Source organism: Callospermophilus lateralis, chromosome 2 (assembly GCF_048772815.1).
Source record: "Callospermophilus lateralis isolate mCalLat2 chromosome 2, mCalLat2.hap1, whole genome shotgun sequence".
Taxonomy (NCBI): Eukaryota; Metazoa; Chordata; class Mammalia; order Rodentia; family Sciuridae; genus Callospermophilus; species Callospermophilus lateralis.
Window position 1 is genome coordinate 157,896,908 of NC_135306.1, and position 8,091 is coordinate 157,904,998.

Consider the following 8,091-nt stretch of genomic DNA (forward strand, 5'->3'; position numbering starts at 1 on the left):
TTTTACAGTAATTCATAAGAGTGAATTTTATGTAAATCTACTTAAATATTCATTGCATCAAGACAAATAGAACTTTGTGTGACATTGATGTTTGACAATATTCCACAGGAATACTCAGGGAGGGTTGTATTTTAAATGCACCTGTCTCAGGTAACACCTCTAGACCATGTAAATTGGTTTTGGGCTTATTAACTTCTTATTAATGTCTGGCCAAATCTATTGGGATTTACTGGGATGTGAAATTTTTAGCCCCAAAGATCCAAGACTCATCCTTGTGACCATTATGATTTAAGGACAAGCCCACTTTTTGGTCATTCTGAGGCTACAATTTCAAAGTTTCCACTCTTTCCCACTCTTTCTCTCTCTTTCCTTCTCCAGTCTCATCAAGCACCTCATGGACTCATTAATTATTCAACAAGCTCTGATGGACCTACCATTTTCTAAACTCTGCAATATAAGCAATTCAGTATAGACCAAATCTCAATAGAAACCTAAGCACACTACCTAAAATACCTATGATCTTCACCACTAAGCTACATAAAATAGTACCCCATTAAGCCCCCAAACTCTCTAGCTCTACAACCCTCACATATTGCCATGTATTTTTCCATTTTTATCAATTGACATTATATACACATTTATACAAATATCATTCCCACAACAGTATAATCCCTGAAGCAAAGCTTTTGTTTGCATTTTAGTATCTACACAATGCCCCCAACAATCCCCAGCTCATTACACATGTTAAAATAATAACTTTAAAGAAATAAATGGAATATATTAGGAAAATTAAACTCTAAAAAATAGTGTCTAAAAGCGAAGCCAGTACAGAGCACAATTGGAAAACAAATAGCAAGTAATAACAAGGGCTTTAGACAATTTAAATAAGAGAAAGATTACATGTGGATGGGGAGCTGGAGAGGACAACCATAGTCACTGGATGCTGTGGGTGGAAGGGCTGGTAAGTGGGAGGAAAAAAGGCACCGGGCAGGACACACTTGCTCAAGTCAGAGGTCCCTGATGGCAATGGGACTAGATGGAGCCCACTGTGTCTTCTGTGATGTTCTGAAAACCAGGGGATATTCAGCAGGGAGATGAGGAAGCCAGCAGGACAGAGAATCCCAGTGAGCTGACGGTATATGGTGTCTTCAGTGCAGCTCTGTAGGGCATGAGCGACAGCAGAAGGCAAATTGCTTCATTCCTGAGTTGGACCAGAGACATATTATCCAAAGCCTATATAAGCCATGATAATTATATGTTTTTTCAATAGCAAAAACTCTCTTAAAATTAAAAAATATACTGTGTAGGACAAAATAATCAAAACTCAATTCAAATGGCTATAATAATAAATAAATTAAATGTGTACTGAGTTCCACATGTTAGAAACTGGATAGGTTTTAAAATTTACAAATTTGGAGTATTATTTTAAAATAGGAAACATTTATAATGCTGATTAAAAGCATGTTTTGAATAAAATTATGTTTAAAAACCCAGTATGATAACTAGAGTTGACAACAGCTAACTGCACAAATCAAAAACTTGTTGAAGAGGATTTTAAGTGTTCCACACAAAGAAATGATAAACATCTGAGGTTATAGAAATGACAATTGCATTTATCTGATCATTAAGATTGTGTGCATACATTAGAATGGTACAGAATATATCATGAACATGTGCAATTACCATGTGTCAATTAGAAACAAAACCTATACTTCAAGAACAAAACAAAACTATGATACAGTCACAATTGACCACAAATGCTGCTCCCTCTTTTCATTTGCTCATTATTATATCCAAATTCTTCATGATTGTAAATATGAGATGCACTTTTTCTGAACAAAATAAAAAGGAAACTGACAAAACATCAAACTAAAACATCTGATTCAAATATTTCAGTCATGCCTACTGATCCCTGAGCACTGAGGCATGTCTTCAACAGCATCACCAGCTCTTACTGAGAACACTCAATGAAAAAAACCACTAACAGTCACACAAGCAGAAGCCACACTATCTTATCTATGGGCATTGACTGTGATGTTTACATGCTACCTTATCAGCACTCTCACCACTTATTAAAATACACCTGCTTGTAAATGCAATTTAGTGATTGAGTGCACTGATTTTTAACCTCCTATGACATAGAATCATGTGCCCCAGAGAATCCCTCTGGAGAGAACTTTGAATGCTTCCCACAGAACTTCTCATATTTTGTATGAGAGCCACAGAGACATGAACCTGGTCCCTCAGGGAATAATGCTCAAGAGAACACACATGAAAATATTATCTTACTGAGAAGGAAAATGAAAAACATGGAATGCCAGTTCTCAATGTGTCCATGAGGACTAAAGGCCTTGTACACAGAGGCTCAAATCCAATGTGACATCTCCCAGTAGATTTTTGTGAAATCAGAGCATGAATGAATGTTATAAACAGGGAAAGAAGGGAGGAGTCAGGGGAGTTGTGAGCAAAGGCAGGTGGCAGATGAAGAATTCAACTGGACAGAATGCACAGTTTGGGCAATGGTGGGAATTAAGTAAAGCAAGAAGATTGAAGCCTCTGAGATTTAAGTCTGGATGCTCCTGAGCCCTGAACTTGCATATTTTCCAGAAGAAATAGAGAGCCACTGATATTTTTGAGAGAAGGCATCATTACAGTTGATTTCATGCATAGAGCTTCTTGACTAGAGTAAAAAGATCTGGACTGGTTGATAGGACTTGGAGCACATCACTGAACTTCTCTGCCTTCTTTACTTTCTATGTAAAGGGAAAACATTGTTATTATTCTCTCAATGTATACATGAGGACCAGGGACTCTGGGCTTGGTATAAAGTGGCTAGGGCATTGAAGAAAACCACATGCTGTGTTTCAGAAGAATACAGGGCTGGATGAACCTACAGACAACGTGCCTGGACCAATGTTCTCCTTTTGTATTTCTCCTCTCTGATTTCTAGGAGAAGCATACCTCTCAAGACTGTTCTCTCCTCCTTGGAGCAATAAGGCTACCAATAACGCTTAGAGATACATTCTCTTTAATCTGTGTCCAGTGAGAAACATAACACTAACCTAAGAGAATGGTTTTCATTTACAGAATCCAATCCAAGGACCCTTCCCAAGTCATTCACTATAGTCATTCTCCAGGAGAAGTGCCCGCTAGGTGTAGTGTGCTTTCCTTATTCACACCCCATACAATCCTACAGGGCCCCCTGATGGACCACCATGTTATATGTCCAGATGCCATTGACTGTATCACAGGTGTACACACTTTGTGTGAAGTCATAGTCATGTAGAAAAACAATCATCATGTTTTTGCCTGTAGTTTACATTTCCTTGAAAAGTGTGTGAATAAAATTTCAGACACATGGTGAGATAATAAAAAGTCATAATATTCATCTTTATCTCGATTTCAAAGCTATTATATCATTGATACATAGTAGTACAAATATAGAGACCATATCCCAGTATACTCCAAGTCTAAGAAAGTAAATACATAGCAAAGGAATATATATGGGAAGATTAAACTACTATTATATTATTTAATAAATGATAATGAGACTAAACATGGGATAAAAAGAACACATTTTATATCCTTCAGAGTACATTTCATCACAAAATATAAATGGAAACTTTACAAAATCTGACTTCTTTTTTCCAAAAGAAAATCTCAATAAATTTCAAAATCTTATTAATAGAAATAGAATTCCTTGCAATCAAACTGAAAAAGAATAAAAAGAAATAATAAAAACTAGTCTTTCCACACCGCAGCATGCCTGCCACCTTCCCTGCCATTGGGGCTCAGTTTTCCTCCCAAGAGACAGGCAGCCATAAGCACTTGGGAGATATTTTAGCATTATGGATTGCTTTAGAGATACATCACAAGGTGACATAGACCATTCTTGCTTTGACAGTGACTTTGAAAAACTAAAGAAATATGAAAGTAAATTACTTTTGACAAGTAAAGAGATAACCCTGAAGAGAGAATAAATAAGGATATAGAAAAGAGAAATTTGAAATTTGGAATACAAAAAAAGAGAGAATATTATCTTACTGACAAGGAAAAAGAAAAAAAAAGCAAAAATTTCTCCAGATGAACACCTTGTAGAGAATAGTATTATGGAAACCATTTCTTCAGAATCCAAAAAACACATTATGTGATGCTGCAATAGGAACTAAAACACACTTGCCCATGCCAAATAGAATTCCAAAAACTGTAAAAGAAGGTGAGGAGAATTACTATACAGATGAACAGGAAAATAGTGATGATGGACACAAACATCATAAGAGGTCCAAGTCAGCTAAACCATCTAATAACTCCAAATACAAACATGAGTAAAAAGAATTTCAAGGTTAGTTCCTCTCCCTCTTTTTCTTTGTCTTTGCCTTTCTCCTCTTGAAGTCCAGACTGTTCAGATGATGTCTCTGATAAATTCTTTATCAACTCCAGATATCAGCCCTGTTCCATCTTTTGAGTTGAATACACCAAATGACCAAAATGTCAAAGTTCAAAGGCAAGAAAATGGGAGTCAAGAGGCAGATGAAGATGTTGAGGTTTTAAAAAATGATTCAAGGTATTTGAAAGCAGCCAAGAAAGTGAAAGAAAAACATGGGCCTGCTGTTGTCCCAAAGTCATCAGTGTTCAATTGTGATTTAGACCACAATGTCTTACATGTCACAATGAACCTGAATCATCTTTTAAAATCTTTTCTGCAAATAAATAAAAAGGGACCACAAAAACTTCATTGTGATCAACCCTCAGTAGTATCTAAGAAAAACTACTCTTTCACAAGAGAAGAGGTGAGACAGATTGATCAGGAAAATCAGAGACTTTTGAAAGAACTGTCAATGCAGGCTGAAAAATCAGAAAGCAAAAGTACAATCCCCATTGATCATCCCTCTAAGTTATGTTATAGTGCTCTCAATACCAGAAGGAGCAACAAAAATTTGAAAGAGGAAATGTGGCTTTATTGAAAAAACTTGAAACTATGAAGCCAGCAATGGGTATGAAATACTCGAACAGCTAATGGACTACCATTGCAATATGGGATCATCTCCTCCTGAGTTCACCATCCTCCAGAAGACAAAGAATATGCACTTGGCCAATGCAGCCTATTAAGAGAAGTTTCCAGGACATCCAGTGCTAATAGTGGTCTCAGTTGTAAGACTGAGCAATTAGTTTTGGACACACCCAGTGGCCTATTGCTATGACTTAACCCCCAAAGTCTACACTGCTTAGTTATAAAACATTATTACTTTAAACATCATTCATCTAATTTTTTTCTTTTTCTTATTTAAATTTATTCATTTACTTTAATTTGTTATATATGATAGCAGAGTGCATTTTGATTCATTGTACACATTTGCAGCACAACTTTTCATTTCTCTGGCTGTACATGATGTAGCGTGGCACTCTATGTGCAGTCATACATGTATATAGGGCAATGATGTTCATCCCATTTCACCATCTTTCCTGCTCCCATACCCTTTCCCCTTCCCTCCATATTCATACAATTTTTATTGACATATTTTTGTATATTACTATATTTAACTATGTTAATATCTAAAATACTTTTTTCCAGCAATTTAAACTATATAACAGTGAGTTAATTTATTGTTTTGATTCAATGCAAAATTGTTGTCAAAAAGACAATTTAATGAAAAAACAATGTATACTATGAGTGATTTTATATAAAATGTGTGTGGATTCATTAGAAAAATGGTAGTAATGCATGTTTATTTTCTCAGCAGAGAAATTGATTCAGTTGTCCTGCTGATAAAACAGTAATAACAGTATCATTGCATGTTGGACCCAAGCTATTCACCATGCAGTTCTCATTTTATGTTATTTTCTTTTCTTACAAGCTTTAAACCATGAGCTTACCTCTTATTTGATTTTGTTTTCTATTTGCTTTAGAACTTGTATGGTGAGTCACAACCTGATTTATGAGAGTTACACTTTGTTATGAGACATCCTGAAATTTGTTTTTATGGATGGAACTAACTGATTTAGATTTGATGTGCAGATCAGATTGAGAGAAGCTTGTACTGGGACAATCCTTATAATTTCACCAGAAGTACCCAGAACTTCTGTGTAAATGCACTGTTAGATCTTAAAAATTCTATTAGCCATTCCAAATTCTCTCATATTGGGAATATTAGAGAGTTCAATGAAAAAGTTTGTCTTTTGTGTTCTCATACATTCAGGTAAAGTAGTATTAATGATTTTGACAAGGGTGGTGGGCTTTAGATTTACAGTCTACTTCCTTGAGACTAATTTGAATGCAGACCAAATCAGTTGTATCATGAACAAACACAAGGGGTTTTTTGTTTATTTTTATGTTTTGTTTTGGTTTTGATCAGTTAAATAGCAACACCAGTTTGAAGAGTCAATAAAACAGGTTATAAGGTATGTCAGAACAGTGTGTTAAATGATACTGTTATATTTCTTTAAGAGAGAAATAGAGATTTTGAAAAAAAAAATCAGAAATCCTTCAAATGAAGAAAACAATAGACCAAATAAAAAACTCAATAGAAAGCATCACCAACACACTAGATCACTTGGAAGATAGAACATCAGATCATGAAGACAAAGTATACAATCTGGAAAATAAAGTTGACCACACAGTGAAGATGGTAAGAAACCATGATCAGAACATCCAAGAATTATGGTATAACATCAAAAGACCAAATCGAAGAGTTATTGGGAGAGAGGAAGGCACAAAGTATCAAACCAAAGGAATGCACAATCTCTTCAATGATTAATATCAGAAAATTTTCAAAACATGAACAATGAATTGGAAAATCAAGTACAAGAGGCTTATAGAACACCAAAACTACAAAATTACAACAGATCTACACTAAGGCACATTATAATGAAAATTCCTAGCATACAGATAAGTATAGACTCTTTAGGCCACAAAAGAGAGGAATCAGATTACATATTGGGGAAGACCATTTCATATCTCAGCAGATTTTTCAACCCAAACAGACACTACAGAAATACAGAAGAAATTGTTTTGAAAACTTGTACTCCAATAAAATAGAAAATATTGAAGGCATCAACAAATTTCTAGAGTCATATAATTTGCCCAAATTGAATCAGGATGGTATACACAATTTAAACAGATCAATTTCAAGCAATGAAATAGAAGACGCCATCAGAAGCCTACCAACCAAGAAAAGTCCAGGACTGATGAATACACAGCTGAGTTCTACAAGACCTTAAAAGAAGAACTAATACCAATACTCTTCAAATTATTTTGTGAAAATAGGGAGCACTTCCAAACTCATTCTATGAGGCCAATATCACCCTGATTCCAAAACCAGGCAAAGACACATCAGAGAAAGAAAACTTCAGATCAATATCTCTAATAATCATAGATGCAAAAATTCTCAATAAAATTCTGGCAGATAGAATACAAAAACATATCAAAAAATAGTACACCACAATCGAATGGGATTTATCCCAGGGATGCAAGGTTGGTTCAACATATGAAAATCAATAAATAGACTTATTAATAGACTTAAAGATAAGAATCATATGATTCTTTAAATCAGATGATTATCTCAATAGATACAGGGAAAGCCTTCAACAAAATACAGCACCCCTTCATGTTCAAAACACTAGAAAAAATTAGGGAAAACAGGAACACATCTTAACATCATAAAAGCTATCTATGCTAAGGTCCAGGTCAACATCATTCTAAATGGAGAAAAATTGAAAGCATTCCCTCTAAAAACTGGAACAAGACAGGGATGGACTCTTTCAACACTTCTATTTAACATAGTTCTTGAAACATTGTCCAGAGCAATTAGAAAACTGAAATAAATTAAAAGGATACAGATAGGAAAAGAATGATATGATTCTATACCTGGAAGACACAAAAAAAATCCACCATAAAACATCTAGAAATTGTAAATGAATTCAGCAAAGTAGTAGGATATAAAATCAACACATATAAATCAAAGGCATTTATGTACAACTGTGACAAATCATCAGAAAGAGAAACTAGGAAAACCACCACATTTATAATAGCCTCAGAAAAATAAAATACTTGGGAATCAACTTAATTAAAGATGTGAAAGACCTCTAAAATGA

At 34.8% G+C, this 8,091-nt stretch overlaps 1 pseudogene; it reads left to right on the forward strand.

The window, feature by feature from the left end:
- Nucleotides 1-3,839: 3,839 nt before the first annotated feature.
- Nucleotides 3,840-5,201, forward strand: LOC143389418 (cilia- and flagella-associated protein 97 pseudogene; annotated as a pseudogene).
- The last annotated feature ends 2,890 nt before the right edge of the window (nt 5,202-8,091 follow it).